Source organism: Lissotriton vulgaris, chromosome 5, assembly GCF_964263255.1.
Source record: "Lissotriton vulgaris chromosome 5, aLisVul1.2, whole genome shotgun sequence".
Lineage (NCBI taxonomy): Eukaryota > Metazoa > Chordata > Amphibia > Caudata > Salamandridae > Lissotriton > Lissotriton vulgaris.
In genome coordinates, this window is record NC_141693.1 from 1,604,244,207 (window position 1) to 1,604,262,965 (window position 18,759).

At 47.2% G+C, this 18,759-nt stretch overlaps 1 protein-coding gene across 4 annotated transcripts in view; it reads right to left on the reverse strand.

Moving 5' to 3' along the window:
* RNF31 (ring finger protein 31) overlaps positions 1–18,759 on the reverse strand; it is a 628,898-nt gene that overhangs the window by 606,957 nt on the left and 3,182 nt on the right. The window contains exon 1 of one of the 4 annotated variants that reach the window (XM_086923747.1): positions 3,111–3,197. The exons of the other annotated variants lie outside the window; for them this stretch is intronic. The gene's annotated coding sequence lies outside the window, so the exon portion shown is untranslated. Of the gene's footprint in view, positions 1–3,110; positions 3,198–18,759 lie in introns of those variants that run through there. 4 annotated transcript variants of the gene reach the window in all.

Sequence of the window (18,759 nt, forward strand, 5' to 3'; positions counted from 1 at the left end):
TCAGCTTCATGGTGTGTTTTCATTTTTACCTTTCTGTACTAGGCCAACCCCCACCCTCCCTTACTCCGTCCCCACCTCCACAGCACCCACAGCGCTGCCTCTCACCCGGCCGGCCAGCATGGTTTATGGGGTCTAGTTTGACGCCCCCCCTAGGAATTTCACAGCATAAACCCAGTCAAACACTGCAAGTCTCACCACGCTCCGTCACTGAGCCCCCAGAGTTCATATTAGAGCCCCAACATCATGAGAGAGTGACAGCTCCAAGCCTGAGGTTCAGTTCAACATCTACTACAAATCAAACCGAGCTGGATCGCTTCTGCTAAAAGATCCCCCTCTGACAGAAATGCCCGCAGTCCGAGTACACTTATTTTTGTAGCACAATTTTTATCGCACTACAGCTCATGCTTTCTTTTTTAATAAATAAAATACATTTACTCTACCTCGTCTCTCACTAGAATCTTAAATATAAATTTGCCCATATTCCCTCTTTAGGTGGAGCAACCGTATTAAAAAACGTCCAAAAAAAAACTGAGCTTTTTCTGCATTTTCACAATGTCTCTACTAAAATGGTGTTCAGACCAAGAGAAAGTATATGGGCATTTTCTGCTCCACAAATGAATCTCTTTTTAGATTTCATGACAACACCCAAATAAAGGGAGGCTGACATCTTCCACTAACATCATATATTTAAAATGCTTGCCTTCCTTTGTTTCTAAAAAGTGAGACTGTACGTTTCTTCTAATTTAATGGACAGTCTGCCACCATTTTGTTTCTTCCCAGAGCAGAGGAATCCAGTTAAGTGCAAAAAACTCAGTTTAGATCAGGTATTCACGCAAAATATGTAAAATCACTTTAATGAGTTGTTCTGACCGACTTTTTCGGCCCTCCTTTGAGGGAAGATGATTGGAAGTGACTCTAGTCTATTAACATTCTAGTGCAAGGACTAGAACTATAGACAGGGCCTATTCATAAGGCACAGTAATGCACTTTCGTACCCTTTTCCTTAGATCAGGGCTTATAAACTTATATTAGGGGATAGATTCATTAGTATTAGTGATAATCCGTCCTTTTGCAAGAGTGTTAGTATACCTTCTATGGAGTTATGCTTATTTCGGGCCTTGTAGGCCTCAAACGGGAGAGACTCCATCTTGCTTCCTGCCCCGGCAGCTTGAGATGCTTCTAGGTCAAGTGTAATGTTTTAGTTTCGAAGTGTTGTTCGCTTGGAGAGAACCGGCTCAGGCTGGCCCTTATCGAAAGACTGTATTTTTCTCCGAAGACACAACATCAGGCCGGCCGGCTGGGAACGTGTCCTTGGTACGGGGAGGTACAAGAATTTGGTGGGCGGCAGGTTACTGGCCGTAACTTTCCATGAAAGGACAAGCTTCCATATTAGCGAAAGCATGAGTCAGTGAGTCAGTCAGTCTGTAGGCGGCAGCTAGCCGTTAGCATCAATGCCATTAATTATTTCCAGGCAGACAGTCGCCATTTTGAAGTCCGAGAAAGATCACAAAGCGGATACTCTCTTAGAAAGATTGGAGAGGAGAGAGGAGTAGTGCAGAACGGCCAGAGAGAGAGAGAGACAGCAGCTAATAAGAGGAAGGTTCCAGTGACTTGGAGGGAAGCAGAGAAGACAGAGCATAGCGGTGCAGACGTGTACTCGTGACTGCTGAGGTGTGACTCTAAGACGAGCCAAGGCACAGACGAGAAGGGAACCTAGATGACTGCTGAACCCCGACTTCGCGTCAATAAGGTGACTTCTGCCCATATTCTATAGTGTGCACATTCTAACCTTTCACTTTCCTTTGCAGGATATATGTTATAGTGTAGTATTGTGTTTTTATGATCATTGTAATAAAATACCCCAGTTCTTAGTGTTCTTAGTGAACCAACATGTGCCTCGTATTCTTGTTCAATCAGGGTAACCTGTTCTTCTAGTCAGGCATTGTTTTCATGAACGGATGTAATTCCCGAGCAATGAGGGAGAGAGGGACCCCTCGATGTGAAGAATAGATTGCACATCCTCTAATTTGGTAAATTGTGGTAATTCCTAATATTGTAGTATCATATCCCGAGTAGCCAATGAGAGATTCCTTCCAAAGGTACTCATAGGAAAGTGATCGTCGTTGGTAAGCGGCGTTAATGAGAACACCAGGTGGGAAACTGGTGTGTAGGTCCGCCGGATTGCGGATCGGGATGTGAGTGAGAGAACACTAGGGAGGAGACTAGTGTATAGGTCCACCGGATTGTGGACCGGGCTGTGAGGGAGAGAACACTAGGGAGGAGACTAGTGTGTAGGCAAGCAGGATTGCGACTTGAAAATGAAATGAAATGAAAAAGAAATTTCTAAAGCGCACTGCGGCCAAGCGGCTTCCTGGCGCTGAGGAGCACAACAGTTTCTACAGAGGGTCCCATGAGAGGTTAGTCGGGAAATGCCTGAAGAAAGAAAAAAGTTTTAAGGGCTTTACGAAAGTGGGAAAAAATGGGGATGGAACGGATGGAGAGAGGGAGATTGTTCCAAATCTGGGGGGCCAGGACAGAAAATCGGGTGCCCCCAGTTCGGGATTTGCGGAAGCGGGGGACATGAAGAAGAGAAAGAGAGGAAGAACGGAGAGGGCGACTGGGAGCGTGGGAGGAGATAAGAGAGTTAATGAAGAGCGGGGCAGAACGAGCGTGCGCTCGGAAAGCCAGACAGGCTAATTTAAACCGGGACCTGAAGAGAACCGGGAGCCAATGGAGGGATTTGAGGGCCGGGGTGATGTGGGAGGATTTGGGAAGACAAAGGATAAGACGGGCCGCCTGGTTTTGGATGGCCTGGAGACGGCGAGTTTCGTAGGCAGGGATGCCTACGTACAGGCCGTTGCCATAATCCAGGCGGGATGTAATAAGGGCCGTGATAATGGTTTTAAGGGCATCAACGGAAAAAAAACGGGACTTGCCGAGCGAGCACTGACTGTGGTCAGTGTGTAATGGTAACTAATCAGAACTGCCCTAGTGTAGACTAGTCTGGGCCTAAGTTGCCGCGAGACTAACTGGTATGAGTGGGATATTGTAGAAAACCTACGCATGTATATTGCTAATTCCCCATCCTTAGGTACAAGACATATACATACCTATTGTAAATACGTTCTAAGGAGGGAGGTGATTACGTTCCGGCTGGGTTGGAGGTGCTCTGAGGAGCTGATCCTATCTGGTCCGAGAATACGGCCGTTACATGAGTGATGCTGCAGCTGAACGCACAGACCTGTGGAAGGCATTGACCAATCATTGTTAACAGGGATATATTGTGCCTTGGGTTTCAAACTGTCACCGACAAGTATATGAAGCCCAAATGGACTATGATTTATTCTGAGCCCCATGAGACAGCTGTGTGCATGCCCCTTCATCCCTCAATCCCACCACATTCATGTCTGTACTGGGGCAGTGGAGTTAAACAGGAGGGTAGTGAACTGAAAAAGGGGGGGAATAAAATGCAAAAGAAGTATCAGGTCTCACTTTTTGTCCCTTTGCTGCCTCTCTTACCTCTTTGCCCTGTTCTTTCTTTCATTGGGCTCCAAGTAGCAAACAATGTTGTATACGATATTGTATTGTAGCTGCATTATCACTTCAAACCCCGATGAGTTGCTGAAGTGGGTATCAGGCAGCTAGGTGGAAGTGTCAGTACTGCCATGTGATCTGCGCGAGTAGTGTTTGATGGTCTAAGGACTAGTGTGATTTGCTTGTTGTGGTTTTGGTGCGGCGTCTTGGTGTGTAATTGGGTGTTTTGTAAACTGCTGTTGTACTGATAACTCTGCAGCTGTGTACAATATATTGCATTTGGGGTGCTGCATTAATTACAACAATATATTATGCTATGAGGTTTCGTTAGTACACACACATTTCAAAAGCGCAGTCACAATGCTTGGGTGCTTTAAATGGGCGGGTACTGAGCGCTTGAACTGCTTCAATTTGAACAAGCATTGGAATACCCAATAGGTCTCACCTTCGGGACCTTATAAGTATTTAGCTATGCAGCACAATATCATTGGTACAACAGCATTAACTATTGCATGGCTAAACACTTATTATTATCCAGAATGTCATGTGGCCGTTCATTTCAAAAGACCGCTGCGTTATTTATCTTAGTGTGTTTCACCCACAGCTCTTTTTTTATCACATCAGTATTGCTATTGCCATTAGAAGTTGGGTCTTCAGTTTTTTAGGTCTCGACCTGTTTTCATGTTTTACCCACACTGCCCCAAACCAGTGTCCTTCACTGCCCCATGCCTGCTCCTCTCAGTGCTCCGTGCTTGTGTCCCTCAATGTCCTAGTCCGATGCCTGTCCCTCACCCTCCCTCACCCCCTCACCCTCTCACCCCCCTCACCCTCACACCCTCACCTACTCTCGCCCTCACACACCCTCACCCTCCCTTACACACCCTCTCATCCCCACTCACCCTCACACCACCTCACCCTCACACCCCCTCACACCCACCACCCTCACACACCCTCACACCCTCACACTCACCCTCACCAGCATAGCATAACAAAACATAGCACAGCATAACAAAACACAGCGTAGCATAACAAAAAAAGCATAGGATAGCAAAACATAGAGCATAACAAAACAAAGCATAGGACAGCAAAACAAAAGATAGCAAAACAAAACAAAACATAGCAAAACACAACAAAGCATAGCATAGCGTAACAAAACACAACAACAAAGCATAGCATAACAAAACATAGCATAACAGTCAGTCAAACATTAACTTTATTTGGTTTATCACAACCATAAAGTATACATATACAAATTACAAACTAGTAAAAAAGGATTAAAATTCATTTTCTTAAAATATTTTTAGATCTAAAAAGTAACACATTGTTTTCCAGTCCCCAGTCTTAAACTAGTTCGACCTTTGAAAGAAGAGTCTCTACTTTCATCATAAATTTTACACCACGGTATAACAAAATGTTCGAGCCCGCACCCATCCAGCTAATAACAGCCTGCCTGCAAGTGCGGATTTGAAGGGCTTTTATAACTGATTTCAGCAAGGTTCTTCTCTCATCTTTTATTGACTCGCACGTACACATTAGATGGCATAGAGTTTCCGTGTAGTACCCGCATAGTCTACATCTTGTTTTTTGTTGTATATTTTTCCACAATGGTATCAATCTTTAGAGCAATGGTCGCCCAGTCTAAATGCCAAAAATGTTGTTTTGTTTTTAAAAATAGCCGGAAGTGTGCCATGAGGTAAGGTTGCGGCTTTAATCTTTTGTATGAATTTAATATGGTCCATTCGTGTCGACGTTTGGCCAAGATCGTTTTGTCTTCTACCAAGGATAGAGCCTTTGCATTCAATTTACAAATTTTATTAAATGACGCTTGTTCCAGTTGGCTGTTCCAGATTTCCTCGATATTAAGGGTTTCTAAGGCTATTCGCAAGTCATCACCCCAGGAGTTTGGTTCATAGCATAACAAAACAAAGCATAGCATAGCATAGCATAACAAAGCAAAACAAAACATAGCATAATATAACAAAACATAGCGTAGCATAACAAAACACAACAAAACATAGCAGAACAAAACATAGCATAAGATAACAAAACATAGCATAACAAAACAAAGCATAGCATAACAAATAACAAATCATAGCAAAACATAGCATAGTAAAGCATAGCAAAACAAAGCATTGCATAATAAAACACAACAAAACATAGCATAACAAAACAAAGCACAGGATAGCAAAACTAAACATAGCATAGCATAACAAAACAATGCATGGGATAGCAAAACAAAACATAGCATAGCATAACAAAACATAGCATAACATAACAAAACATAGCATAACAAAACACAACAACACATAGCATAACAAAACATAGCATAGCTTAACAAAACAAAACATAGCATAGCAAAATAAAACACATAATAGCATAGCAAAACATAGCATAGCATACCTAACACAAAAAAGCATAGCATAGCATAAAAAATATAGCAATGCAAAACAAAGCATAGCATAATAAAACAAAACATAGCATATCTTAACAAAACATAGCATAGCATAGCAAAACATAGCATAGCATAAAAAAACATAGCATAGCATACCAAAACACAGCATAGCGTAGCATAACAAATCAAAGCATAGGATAGCAAAACAAAACATAGCATACAGCACCACTCAGCACCACAACAGCATCACTCAGGGGCACCCCAACATCACTATGCGCTACCACAGCATCATTGAACGCCACAGCATCACTCATTGGCCATCACAACATCACTCAGCGCCACCACATCATCAATCTGTGCAACCATTCAACAACAACTGGTTCAAATATGTTCTGTCAATGTTTCAAGCTTTATTACAAATGTAACAAAAAGATGTTAATATTTCACTTCTGTTCTTGGATTTTCGTCACAATAAAATACACTGAACATAATCTTCACAAAAGTTATTTACAAAAGTTTAAGCTATTGCCATTATAAATTACAATAACTTTTATTTAAGTATTCATTATTTAAAAAAATTAAAAGCCATTGTTATTTGTAATATCAATACATGTAAGTCAAGTAAATACACACATATTGCATTACAAATACTATAGGTGTCACATTTGCGAAAGTTATAACTATTGGCATTGTAAATGACAAAGCTATTAATTTTGCTATTTTCAAAAACCAAACATAAATGAAAAATGTGTCATTTACAATACCAATACTCAAACTTTCCTAATGCGAGACCTATTGCATTGCAAATGCATGTTTGATGTGGTTTGTTTGTTTTTTTCCGAAAAGGGGGAAGGTGTGTTGCATGTACCGCGAGTACACGATCACTGTACTTCTGCGGTCTTGTCTCACTCGTACTCATGTTTTCATATAATGCAGTTATTTCCGACATGGAGACATGGGCGCGAGATTTCACTCGTGTCTCAATGTTATCTTTTAAGCGCTACTGCTGGCTGCAGGAGGGTTTGTTATAATTTGAACAGAGACATATGTGGGAAATGTCTGTTACTCGCATTCATGATTTGGATGGAGACTTGTCTCCATGTTTATTCTATGAAAATAACAAGCATTTACAATGCAATGGTTTCGCCTTTGGAAAAGTTAGAGCTATTGGCATTGTAAATGACAAAATTTGTATTTATGTGTTGGTTTTGAAAACAGATAAATAAATGCCATTGTCATTTACATTTACATTAGCTTAACCTCTCGCAAATGTGAGACCTATTGTACCCTACGGACGAGCTCAGCAGACAGCAATTACTACCACACACACACACCCAGAGCCAGCCACACACACACAGAGCCACACACACCCAGAGCCACACACACACACACACACCCAGAGCCACGCACACACACACACACCCAGAGCCACGCACGCACACACACAAACACACCGAGACACACACACACCCACCCAGAGACACACACACCCAGAGACACACACACCCAGAGACACACACACACACACACACCCAGAGCCACAAACATCCACCCAGAGCCACACACACACACCCAGAGACACACACACACACCCAGAGACACACACACCCACCTAGAGCCACACACACCCACCCAGAGACACACACACCCACCTAGAGCCACACACACCCACCCAGAGCCACACACACCCACCCAGAGCCACACACACCCACCCAGAGCCACACACACCCACCCAGAGCCACACACACACACCCAGAGCCACACACACCCACCCAGAGCCACACACACACACCCAGAGCCACACACACACACTCAGGAGAGCAAGCACAGCAAGGGGGCAGGGAAGCAAGCACAGCGAGGGGGCAGGGAAGCAAGCACAGCGAGGGGGCAGGGAAGCAAGCACAGCGAGGGGGCAGGGAAGCAAGCGCAGCGAGGGGGCAGGGAAGCAAGCGCAGCGAGGGGGCAGGGAAGCAAGCGCAGCGAGGGGGCAGGGAAGCAAGCGCAGCGAGAGGGCAGGGAAGCAAGCACAGCGAGGGGGCAGGGAAGCAAGCACAGCGAGGGGGCAGGGAAGCAAGCACAGCGAGGGGGCAGGGAAGCAAGCACAGCGAGGGGGCAGGGAAGCAAGCACAGCGAGGGGGCAGGGAAGCAAGCACAGCGAGGGGGCAGGGAAGCAAGCACAGCGAGGGGGCAGGGAAGCAAGCACAGCGAGGGGGCAGGGAAGCAAGCACAGCGAGGGGGCAGGGAAGCAAGCACAGCGAGGGGGCAGGGAAGCAAGCACAGCGAGGGGGCAGGGAAGCAAGCACAGCGAGGGGGCAGGGAAGCAAGCACAGCGAGGGGGCAGGGAAGCAAGCACAGCGAGGGGGCAGGGAAGCAAGCACAGCGAGGGGGCAGGGAAGCAAGCACAGCGAGGGGGCAGGGAAGAAAGCACAGCGAGGGGGCAGGGAAGCAAGCACAGCGAGGGGGCAGGGACGCAAGCACAGCGAGGGGGCAGGGAAGCAAGCACAGCGAGGGGGCAGGGAAGCAAGCACAGCGAGAGGGAAGCAAGCACAGCGAGGGGGCAGGGAAGCAAGCACAGCGAGGGGGCAGGGAAGCAAGCACAGCGAGGGGGCAGGGAAGCAAGCACAGCGAGGGGGCAGGGAAGCAAGCACAGCCAGGGGAAGGGGAACCAGGGGGCGGATGCCCATCATCTGCACTGGCACACCTCTGCTGTGTGCCGTCACAAAGATACACGGACCAGGACAAACATCAACTGCAACCTACGTGTCTGATATGCACACCTAAAAGGAACAACTGCACTCTTAACTCCAAAGTGCCAGCAGACACATACATCGTGTGTACATAGAGCCATTTCAGGAACCTTTTCTTAGCGCCACCACCTCACCTTCACACTCGGGCAACTCTCCAGGCGGGGCACAAGCCTTGCTCACTTCTCAGTTTTCCTCAAGAAAAGCTACAGGAATACAAATATTATGTACTGGCACCAAGTTCGCACATGTGGTGAAAGTGCACGAGGTGCACTTCAGTTGAGCTACCTGATAAACATATGATTGTGTGCACTATACAGTCACAGAAAGCCCAGCAACTGTGTCAGGCTGCATATAAATGAAACAAAAATTACTCTTACGTGAAGCCATTTTATTCCAGTCCCTGTTCAGTATGTGTAATGGGAAAGTGCACTTTGTATGTACTGTCTGCGGCCATAAAAGTGCAGTCTTAAATATCGGTAGCCGCCGCTGCAAACAATGGAAACTACGAGGTGCCAGGAAGTGCACAGTCTGAGAGTACTGGATGCCCGGCAGCGTTATCCGAGGTGCAAGGTACGTTATGACAGAAACGGGAGTCATTTCAAATGACAGGAAGTCCTTCAGCTGCACTCCATACGCACTATATATATTTAGAAAAAAAGTACACCTCGTGTGTAATGTCGGCGATCACAGGAAGTGGTCTTTTGAAGTAACACCAGACTTCCTAAAAAAAAAAACAGCCGGGAGGCAAGCAGTGCGGGAGAATCGTACAAATGTGGAATAAAACCCGCAGAGTGCACTAAAAGGTCCCTTCTGGAGAAAGCATGGGATTTAAAAATACTTTTCCCCGCGTTTCTGCTACTTTTAGCAAGTTTGGGGCAGGGTGTACGCTTCGTAGCGCTCCTGTGCACTCCGAACGGGAGAAATGGACGGCCCCTACCCATGCTCACGCATATAGCGTGAGAAATGGACGGCCCCTACCAATGCTCACGCATCTAGCGTGAGCAACTGTACGTGACGTACAGCTTCGCAATGAGGATCGAAGTGTACGGGTCTTTTCAAAGGGGGGGGACGGGAAGCGTACAGGTAACCAGGCAACATGAAGCGCACAGTTTATAATCCGGCAGAGTACAGTGGGAGCGCACAATTCTTTTTAAAGGCAGTGCAGATGGGCAGAATGGTGCGCACAGGTTACGGGCGAGCTGCCAAGCGTACAGTTAGTTTTCCTGAAGCGCACAGTCTTTTCGATGCGCACCGTACCGGCAAGATGCCACGCACAGTATGGGGCGCAAAGTATCAGCCCGACAACCAACGGACACGCAGGCGACAGGACACGGAAATCGCGCAACCCACCCCTGCAAAAGACACGTCCTAAATGGCCAAAACAAAAACATCCGCCCACCGCCGCAATGACGTTCACAAAGGGGCGGAGAGCGAAAAAAATCGCCGGAACGCCCACGAATCTGCTCGGGCAATGACTGACGCATCTCTGTTCCAATGGTTAGCCTCCATTTATGGAGCTAGCCAATGGAACAGAGAGGTGGGTCAAAACCCCAGACTGCTTCTCAAAAGATTTTGCCTACGCGAACGCTGCTGCGCAGCGGATGCCAGGCGAAACCTAAAAATTACCTTGAATTCCTTTGCTTCCTGTGGATTGCTCTTTAAACAGATGTCCTTCTCAAAAGCTGCAGGCTACTCTGGATGCCAACGGACTTCAGTCAGACTGATCAGTCAAAGAAAAGTAGAGGGGGGTGATGATCGCGGTTGCTCCTATCAACAACAATTAGCCAAACCAGTGCCTTTACACTGAAAGTTCAAGTGATAAGAATTCTCCTTTGAAGCAGGGCCGGCCTAGGCCACAGGCGAGCTGGGTCAAAGCTCGGGAAGCTAATATTCCAAGCGGCGCAGCAGGGAGCTGACTGACTTTAATGTCATGCAAACAGCAGTTTGTCCATCCCACTTGGCCTCAATTGAGTCCTGTTAGGCTTTGTAATCAGCCCTTAATATATTTAGGCGTAATTGTTAGCATCCCATCCCATCTTTCTCACATATCCATCCTTCTGTCAAACAGCAACAACCTCCTCCCCCACAATAAACACCACATTTACTTTCCGCCCAGAGCGCTGTCAAGGTAACTCCAATCACACCCTCCAGCATTTCACAATTTGCAAAATAATCGCAAAATCAGCTAAATAGCGCGATGACCGCAACATTTATGTTTTTGGCAACTAAAAAAAGGTCTTGGCAGACAACAAACAAAATGGTGACCTCTTACTGGCTGTACGGGCATACGTCACTACGTCGTGCAGTACTAGCCAAGTTAGAGGTGGTGAGTAATTGAACACAACTTATGGAATAGGGGGGCCTGGACAGCTCCTGGCTCCAACTAGACTTTCTCCTGTGAGTGGGGGCATATACAAAGGGGCGGGGGTGCCCTGACACCAGGTCTGAGAGCTTAAACTTGTATGAGTTTGGCCATTGCAACCTGGGCAATACTAAACATCAATCTAGAGAGTGGAGGCCCTGGGCTCTCAGCACACATTGTTGCCCTGTCGTATCTAGCCCAGCAAGCAGTGCCCCATTGCACCCCACCTCTTTTTGCCTGCTTCATCGACTACTCCGCGGCCTTCGATGGTGTAGACCGATCCATCCTTTGGCAGAAACTGGCTCGCTCGAACATCAGTTCCCCCTTATTACAAGACATTAAATCACTATACTCGCATACCTGGGTATGGGTCAAACTCACCAGTCAGTTCGCCACAGGGAAAATTACCACGGACCGGGGGCTAAAGCAGGGATGCTTCCTGGCCGCGATGCTCTTTAATTTGTATACTGCGGATATGGGCCAAGCACTGCATGGAGCCTCACTAGCCACGCCCAGGATTGGCCTCACAAAGATACAGCTGCTGCAGTACCCCGATGATCTGGTTCTTTTTGACCACACCAAAATAGGGCTTCAAAAAGCGCTTACGGCCCTTTCAGTTTACAATGCTCAGAACAAGCCGGGGCGATAATTCAACAAAGTCCAAAATAGTAATTTTTGGCCATTACCCGGAAAAAAAGGTGGCAAAATGGCAGTTGGGCATGCTGACTCTGGTCAGTGTCAAATCTTACAACTACCTCGGGGTTTGGATCAGCGAATCGGTATGCAAAAAGGCGCACCTCCACAAACTGTAGCAGAAGGGGAAAATGGTTACTATGCCCTTTGCAAATTATACGCGACTCTGGATAGCCCTACAACAATGGCCATACAAAGAGTCCTGAGAGCCAAACTTTTACCATCCCTCAATTACGCGCAACAGGCATTTCAAGGGAAATTTGTGCAAGACCAGGAAAAAATACATTGCACTGCCTACAAAAAGATATTCCTCTATCAACTTGCACCAGAAAACCCTTCATCCGTTTGGAATTTTACCTCAATCAACAAATACTAGAGGAACTGGCGACTCTCTCAAAATACTTTTTCTTAACAACGGCAGCCAATATAAACTCTATGAAGGCGGTTTTAAAATCTATTTCCTACAAACCAGCAATCCATGGTCTGCCTGTCTTTCCTTAGCCAAAGATCTTCTGCAGCTTGCCACAGAGAATTTGGACCCCAGTTTAACCAACTATGCTATCATCAAGGCAACAATAAAAAAGCAATTGCAGCAACGCTCTCGCCTTTTGGATATGGAATCCCTGGCAGCAAGAGGCTTTCATGAGACCCAAAGTCTCCCACAAACACAGTCCAGCCAGAAACTCCACCTTAGGCAGGCTGTGGGGAGGCCAGCCTTACACAGGATCTTAGCTGCCCGATTACACCCACTTCCTTTAAAAGAACTATATCCAACTACGAACCCAAGGCCAAGTATTAGGGAGTGCCGCTTCTGCAATTACAATCGAGAATTTTGGCCCACATTCTATTTTGCTGTCCAGCCCCGCATCCAGCTCGTAGAACTTATCTTAGACTAATCCTCCTTCAACTGGGCACCCGTACAGCAAAAGAGGCAGTCCAACAACTTTATACTTTGGACATTGTAAAGCACATGGCGAGCTTTGGAAATTTGTTTACCATACTCGCACACTATTGAAGGGCAACTCACCACAGGCCGAGTCAGGAGCACCCTCTGGAGTTCCGTAGAAAGCTGGGCCCGCGTTGTGGAAACTTGGACAATACTGAACGTTTTACTTGCTTTGCCCACAACAGGTTTTTTTCAAATTTCTGTCTTATTTTTATAAACAAAAACAAATGGTGTTTTTAATATTTTTTGAATATTTATTGTTTTACATTTCTAAAAGTGGTTTTTCTCTGGCTTTTTTTTTTTAGAAATAGGATGCGTTTTGTAAATGGTTTTGATTAACCGCACAAATAAATTCATTCATTCACACATTTTTGTATTGCTGCATTACAGAAATCACATCCAACAATGTGCTTTCAGTATAGCACTCGCATCAGTCTTATAGCTATACAGCGCTGTATTTAACATGCACAATTAAAAAGATGAAAGGCGAGTCAGACCCAAAGATCGATTGAAGCAGCCTGCACACATCTCTGAGGCAGGTGGATCTCCCTTCGGTGCAAAGTGTGACTCACCTGTAAATCCACTTATTCCTGTTTCAATTAGGTCCTCGGGTCCAGTAATGTGCAAGTATTTCTGCACTTAAATCTATACATCAGTCTCCTGACATACCATGATAGCTGTTAAAGCTACAGCACAGCCAGCGTAGGTAAAACAAATGCATCACATCAACAATCCAAGCCACTGGCGTCCAAGAAAGCTTCTCTTCTGCATGCAAAGCATGTTTTCAAAGTTGATACAAACACCGTCGTAAAACGTGTAAAACAGAGTGTAGTCAGAACTGCTTCCTCTTGGATCGTGGCAGTCTGACCTTACTCTCGACTTCCGATGTGTATGCTGGGGCTGAGCAGGTTACAGGTTTGGTCAGTACAGGAGAAAAAAAGTCATATGTGGCCAGATTTTACTGTGAGCTGTTCCAACTCACGCTTTCATCCTTCAAAGGGCGATAATAAAATTGAGTTTCAATTAGTTGATATGGGCAGAGACCTCAAGTAGGTACCAAAATACACGCGAGTAACTTTACGAGTCATTTTAGAGATAAAGCTGTGGGACTAAAGGATGGATGGGTACACATTTAGGAGGGAGATTATGGGGCAGAAGAGGGAGAATTATGTTAAGTGATTTTAGAAAGGGAGTAAGCAAGGCTTCAGTCAAAATATCAACTTTTCCAGGGAAAGTGGTTTATCTCCTTCCTGCATATGACTTATCAGCGTGGAAATCCATCTTTCTATTTTGAAATTTTAAGGAGTTTCTGATTTCCAGGGCAGTATTTGCGTTTTAAATTTGAGTTTGTGCATGGCCTTGTCAATTGTGTACAGACCAGCAAAGTAATTGTAATTTTGCCACAATTCAAGGTTAAATGCAGTGGTTATATTATTTTGCTTGCCATGGTTCTATTTATTCTGTTGATTTGTGTGTGATAAATCAGCAGTGTGTACGCGACCCTTGACCCTGTTGTAGGAAGTTCGCTCCCTGTGCCGCACAGCGCCACCTGTGGTGTCTGTGTCCCCTGCTGCTGCAGCTTGCTGAAGTGGTGAAGTTTGAGGCCCTCCTCCACCCGCAGGCTACCACCTATGCCTCATCCCTGGTGGCCAGTGGTAGGCCGTAAGCTCTTGCGGCGGCTCTGCCCTTTATTTCATTGTTAGCCCTGTTGTGATTGTGCTTCTCTAGTGTACTAAATTGTATTTCGCCTTATTCATTTTTAGGTTTTGCCTAGCGGAAGCTGCGCTCTGCGCAGCTTTTCCGCGCAGGCGAAATCCTGTTGAGAACCGTAGGGTGCTTTGGTTCGGCCCTCGTCGTTGATTGGCTGGCTCCGTAAACGGAGCCTTGCCATTGGACGAGGGGCCTGTCCGTCAATGCCGGACCAGACACGGGGGCGTTCCCGACATTCTTTGGCTTTTGCCGACGTCACGGGACGCCGGGAACGCCCCCGTGTCTGGTCCGGCATTGCCGGCACTACTGCATCCTACCACTTTGCCCTCTTGCGCACTAATGAGGATTTATGGCGAGTCCACTAGTCCTTAGTATTGGGAAACCCTTTCCCCATTCTTTCAATCGCTGAAACCGCCGCCGTGGCTTCGACAGCGCGACCAGAGCCAGTGGGCTCGTCAGGAGGGCCGCGCTGCCATTGGGTGGCCCAGGGAGAGTTGCCGCGCAGCCATTGGCTGTTCCCCGGAAGCAGAGGTCCGGCCCGCCGCCTGGTTGTGGGCGGGGCCGGGAGGACGTGTTGTTCCGCTTCCCCCTGCCTGGGGGAAGCCTTTGCGGGAGTTGCCGGTCTCCCGTGCCCAGAGGGAGACCGGGGAAGAGGAGAGGTCGCGTCGCCGCTGCTGGGGGCTCCCGGCGCCCCGGAGGAGAAGTGGATCGGGAGCCTGGCGGCTCCACTCGGGAGGACGACGGCGGAAGGAGAAGGCGGTGCTTCATTATGAGGAGGAGACCCGCCGCCGAGCCGCCGCCCAGCAGAGAGGCCGCCGCCCGGAGGAGCCCGCCCAAGAGAGCCCGGTGAGTCTGAAGGGCTGGGGAGGGCTCCGTGCGGCTGCTGTTGGTGCCGGAGAGCGGCACATGGGCGGGAGTGGAGGTAGGGCGGCCCCAGCTGGCCTCTGCCCCCACCTCTTCTAGTCACGTTCTCGCCAGCTCGAGACTGGTGAAACCTCGTGCTGCAGCCTGTGAGCGGATCGAGGGCTGTCCTGGCATTTCCAGCGGTGGGGGTCGGTTCTCCCTGAGTGCTGCTCTCAGCAGTTGGCCAGCGGTGTTGTAATTAGACCCCGCCCGGGCAGCAGCAGTATTCTACTCAGACAGGCACAGGTGCTGTCACTAATGTGTTTAATGCAGGTTTGTTGTCACTGGAGCAAGATAGCGGTTCCGAACATAGGAATGCACTAATCAGGACGTGGTTGCAGTCATTGAAGAAGGATTGTACACACTAAGGCAGGTTCGCTGACATTGACACGATTGCATTCAAGCAGAATTATAGTAACTAAGGGGGTTTGCTGCCACTGACAAAAAAGTGCGTTCGCTTTGTTTTCTGTACTAAAGTTAAACTAGAACTTCGGGCACTAAAGCAGGTATGTTTTCACGTTAACAAGACAGACTGCAGTTTCTCTGGATATCACTTATTAACTCAGGATTAATACAAGATTACTGTCACTTTGGCAGAACTGCGCCCCCTGAATCAGGATCACACTCAGTAACAAGATTGTGGTAACTCTACTGCTACTCTCACAAAATTGCTACCACTCTGGTAGTATTGCTGCGCGCAAGTAGGGTCGATGACTGTGGAATAGGATTGCCGTCAGTGAGGCTGATTCAAGTCACTCCGACAGGACTATCCTCATCCAGGCAGGGCCGCAGTCAGAACCATATCTTCCTGAAAGTCTCCAAATCGCTTTCCTAGTGTTACATTTGTTCAAAGTTTTTGAGCGTGCTTGCTGCCTGGTTGTAGGGTCGATGACTGTGGAATAGGATTGCCGTCAGTGAGGCTGATTCAAGTCACTCCGACAGGACTATCCTCATCCAGGCAGGGCCGCAGTCAGAACCATATCTTCCTGAAAGTCTCCAAATCGCTTTCCTAGTGTTACATTTGTTCAAAGTTTTTGAGCGTGCTTGCTGCCTGGTTTGTTCTATCTATAGATTTTGTGTACCATGCAGTGCGTGTGTATGCCTCTTTTCTCTGGCCAGCTTGAGGGATCCTTGCTCCTGTTACTCGTGAGCATCTCTAGCTGCTTCTTGTTTGAACCATGGGGCGTTATTACAGTAACCGGGGGAGGATTGCAGCCTCTCGTACAGGGCTGTAGTGACTCAGCCAGACTCGCTGCCTCAAACCACATTGCACTCACTTGGGTAGGATAGGACTCACCATGTCAGGGTTGCAGTCACTGATGCAGACAGGTACCTCTGCAAACGGTAGTGCAGTTGTTTTGAGGCACGGGTTGCACAGGAATCTTTATGGGAGTGCATTCATTCTTTGACAGAGCTGTTGACCTCTAGGGTCCCACGGATCATCTGAGGTGGGGTTTCGTTTTCTCAGCCAGGATTACATTCCTAAACACGGGATGCCCCGCTGTTGTTTTAGAGATCGGTTCTGACGTGAAACCCTAAATTAGCAGCACTGTCCGAAGACGCAGATTATTTACTCCTAGGGCGAGCAAGCGCTAGATATCGATTACTCCATAAAATGGATCATTCGTGGCGGGGTGGGGAGGAGAAGGCGGGCGTGACAGTCTCCATGCCTCATTCAGCTTGATGCCCCTTCTGCGGCACCTGGACCAACGAAAGCATAGCAGGCTGTTTGCTGTATAGATGCTAAAAACCATTGACCCTGTGCTTAGAAACCCTGGAACTATTGCTTGTGAGGATTATCAATATTCATTCCCTAGTGCCCAGGCTATCGAAAGTCCTTCGATGCTGAACAGGTTTCTTTTTGTTTGTGCGCTATATAATCGCTAAATAACAGCAGCATTGTGATCAAAAGCTCCGAGACAGCTAATAAAACAAACCTGTCTTCGCTTTCATTGTGGTTAGGAGTGTGAACAGGTTTGCAGTTTTTAACCGCTCTTCACCTGTTGTGACTTGAATGATCGGAGCAGATGTGCTGCCGTCTACAAACTGACTGCCGTGCACGTTAGAGGCAACCCCTGGCACCCCATCTTGTCTTCAATGGATGCACATTTTTTTTTTATTGTTGCCTAATCGTTTATAGTTTTTGTTTCCAGAGTCGACTAGCATATTCATAACAACCCTGCTAATGCGCATTTTCTTCTCCATGTTGTAGTTAGAGTTTACCAGGGAGGGAAAGACTATCGTGATTGTACCTAAGATATCTGTTTCGTGTACACCATTATTCACGTTTGGAGGGAAGCGGGCTGCGCGTTAACACAAGTGATGTCAGCATTTCCACCTTGCATGGATTCAGTATACATGTTTATTTGGCAGAATAACATCTGTCGTTCGTTGAACGAGATCTATGTACGTAAATCTAGGTCAGTCTGGGGGATAAACAAGAGAACTCTTAAGTGATGGTGGTTGGATTACATTTTCTTCTCCCTACCAAAGCACAATATACCTGGAGAAGAAGAAAAGTATTTGCATCTTACAAGCATGGAAACATTGCGAGAAATTGTGGTTATGGTGTTCATGTCATTTTGCGTTCTTCTCCTATCACTTGGACCTTGATCCAAAAGAACCTCTTGGGAATCATCTGCACATGTGAGTCAGTGGTAAAAGATAGAGGATTCTGATTCAATGTATCTGTGATTGAGGAAAGCTCCCATAACAGGAAGTCTTAACATTCCTGACCGTAGAATCCAAGTTTAAGACAAACCAATGTGACTTATCAAGTAATTCATCATGTTGGCAATTTTTGACTTGCATTATCTTTCTTGACTCGCATTAAATGTAGCATACTTCTGCTCTGTGTGGGGGGGGCTCTGTGTGGGTGTATGTGTGGAGGGCGCTGTGTGGTTGTGTGGGGGGGCGCTGTGTGTGTGTGTGGGGGGGCTCTCTGTGGGTGTGTGTGTGTGGCATTTGCGAGAGATTAAGCTATTGGCATTGTAAATGACAATGCCATTTATTTATGTTAAAAAAAACATAAATAAAAATAATGTCAAGAGCAATGCCAATAGCTCTAACTTGAACAAAGGCAAAACCATTGCATTGTAAATGCTTGTTTATACTATTGTAGTGTTATTGTGCCTGTTTTCTGCCTTCTGTATCCTCCGCCCGCTCTACCCTCTCGTTTTCCTGCTGCTGAGTCCCCTGCGGCCCCGCCTCCTGCTCGCCCATTCGCCGCCCCGCTCCCGCCTTCCAGCTGCTCCTCCCTCCCACCTCCCCTCATATGGCGGCCGCTGCACGGTGGCGCAGTGGGCGCGCCTAGGGCAAGCCCGTCTGTGCCAGTCTGCGTCTGGACCGCGCCCAGCGCCAGACCCCCTGGTCTCCGTGGACATGACACCGAACTCCTCCACTACACTGCCTGAATCCTCCACGCACTCAACACCGGACGACAGCACACCAGCTTCCTGGCCTCCCCAAAGAA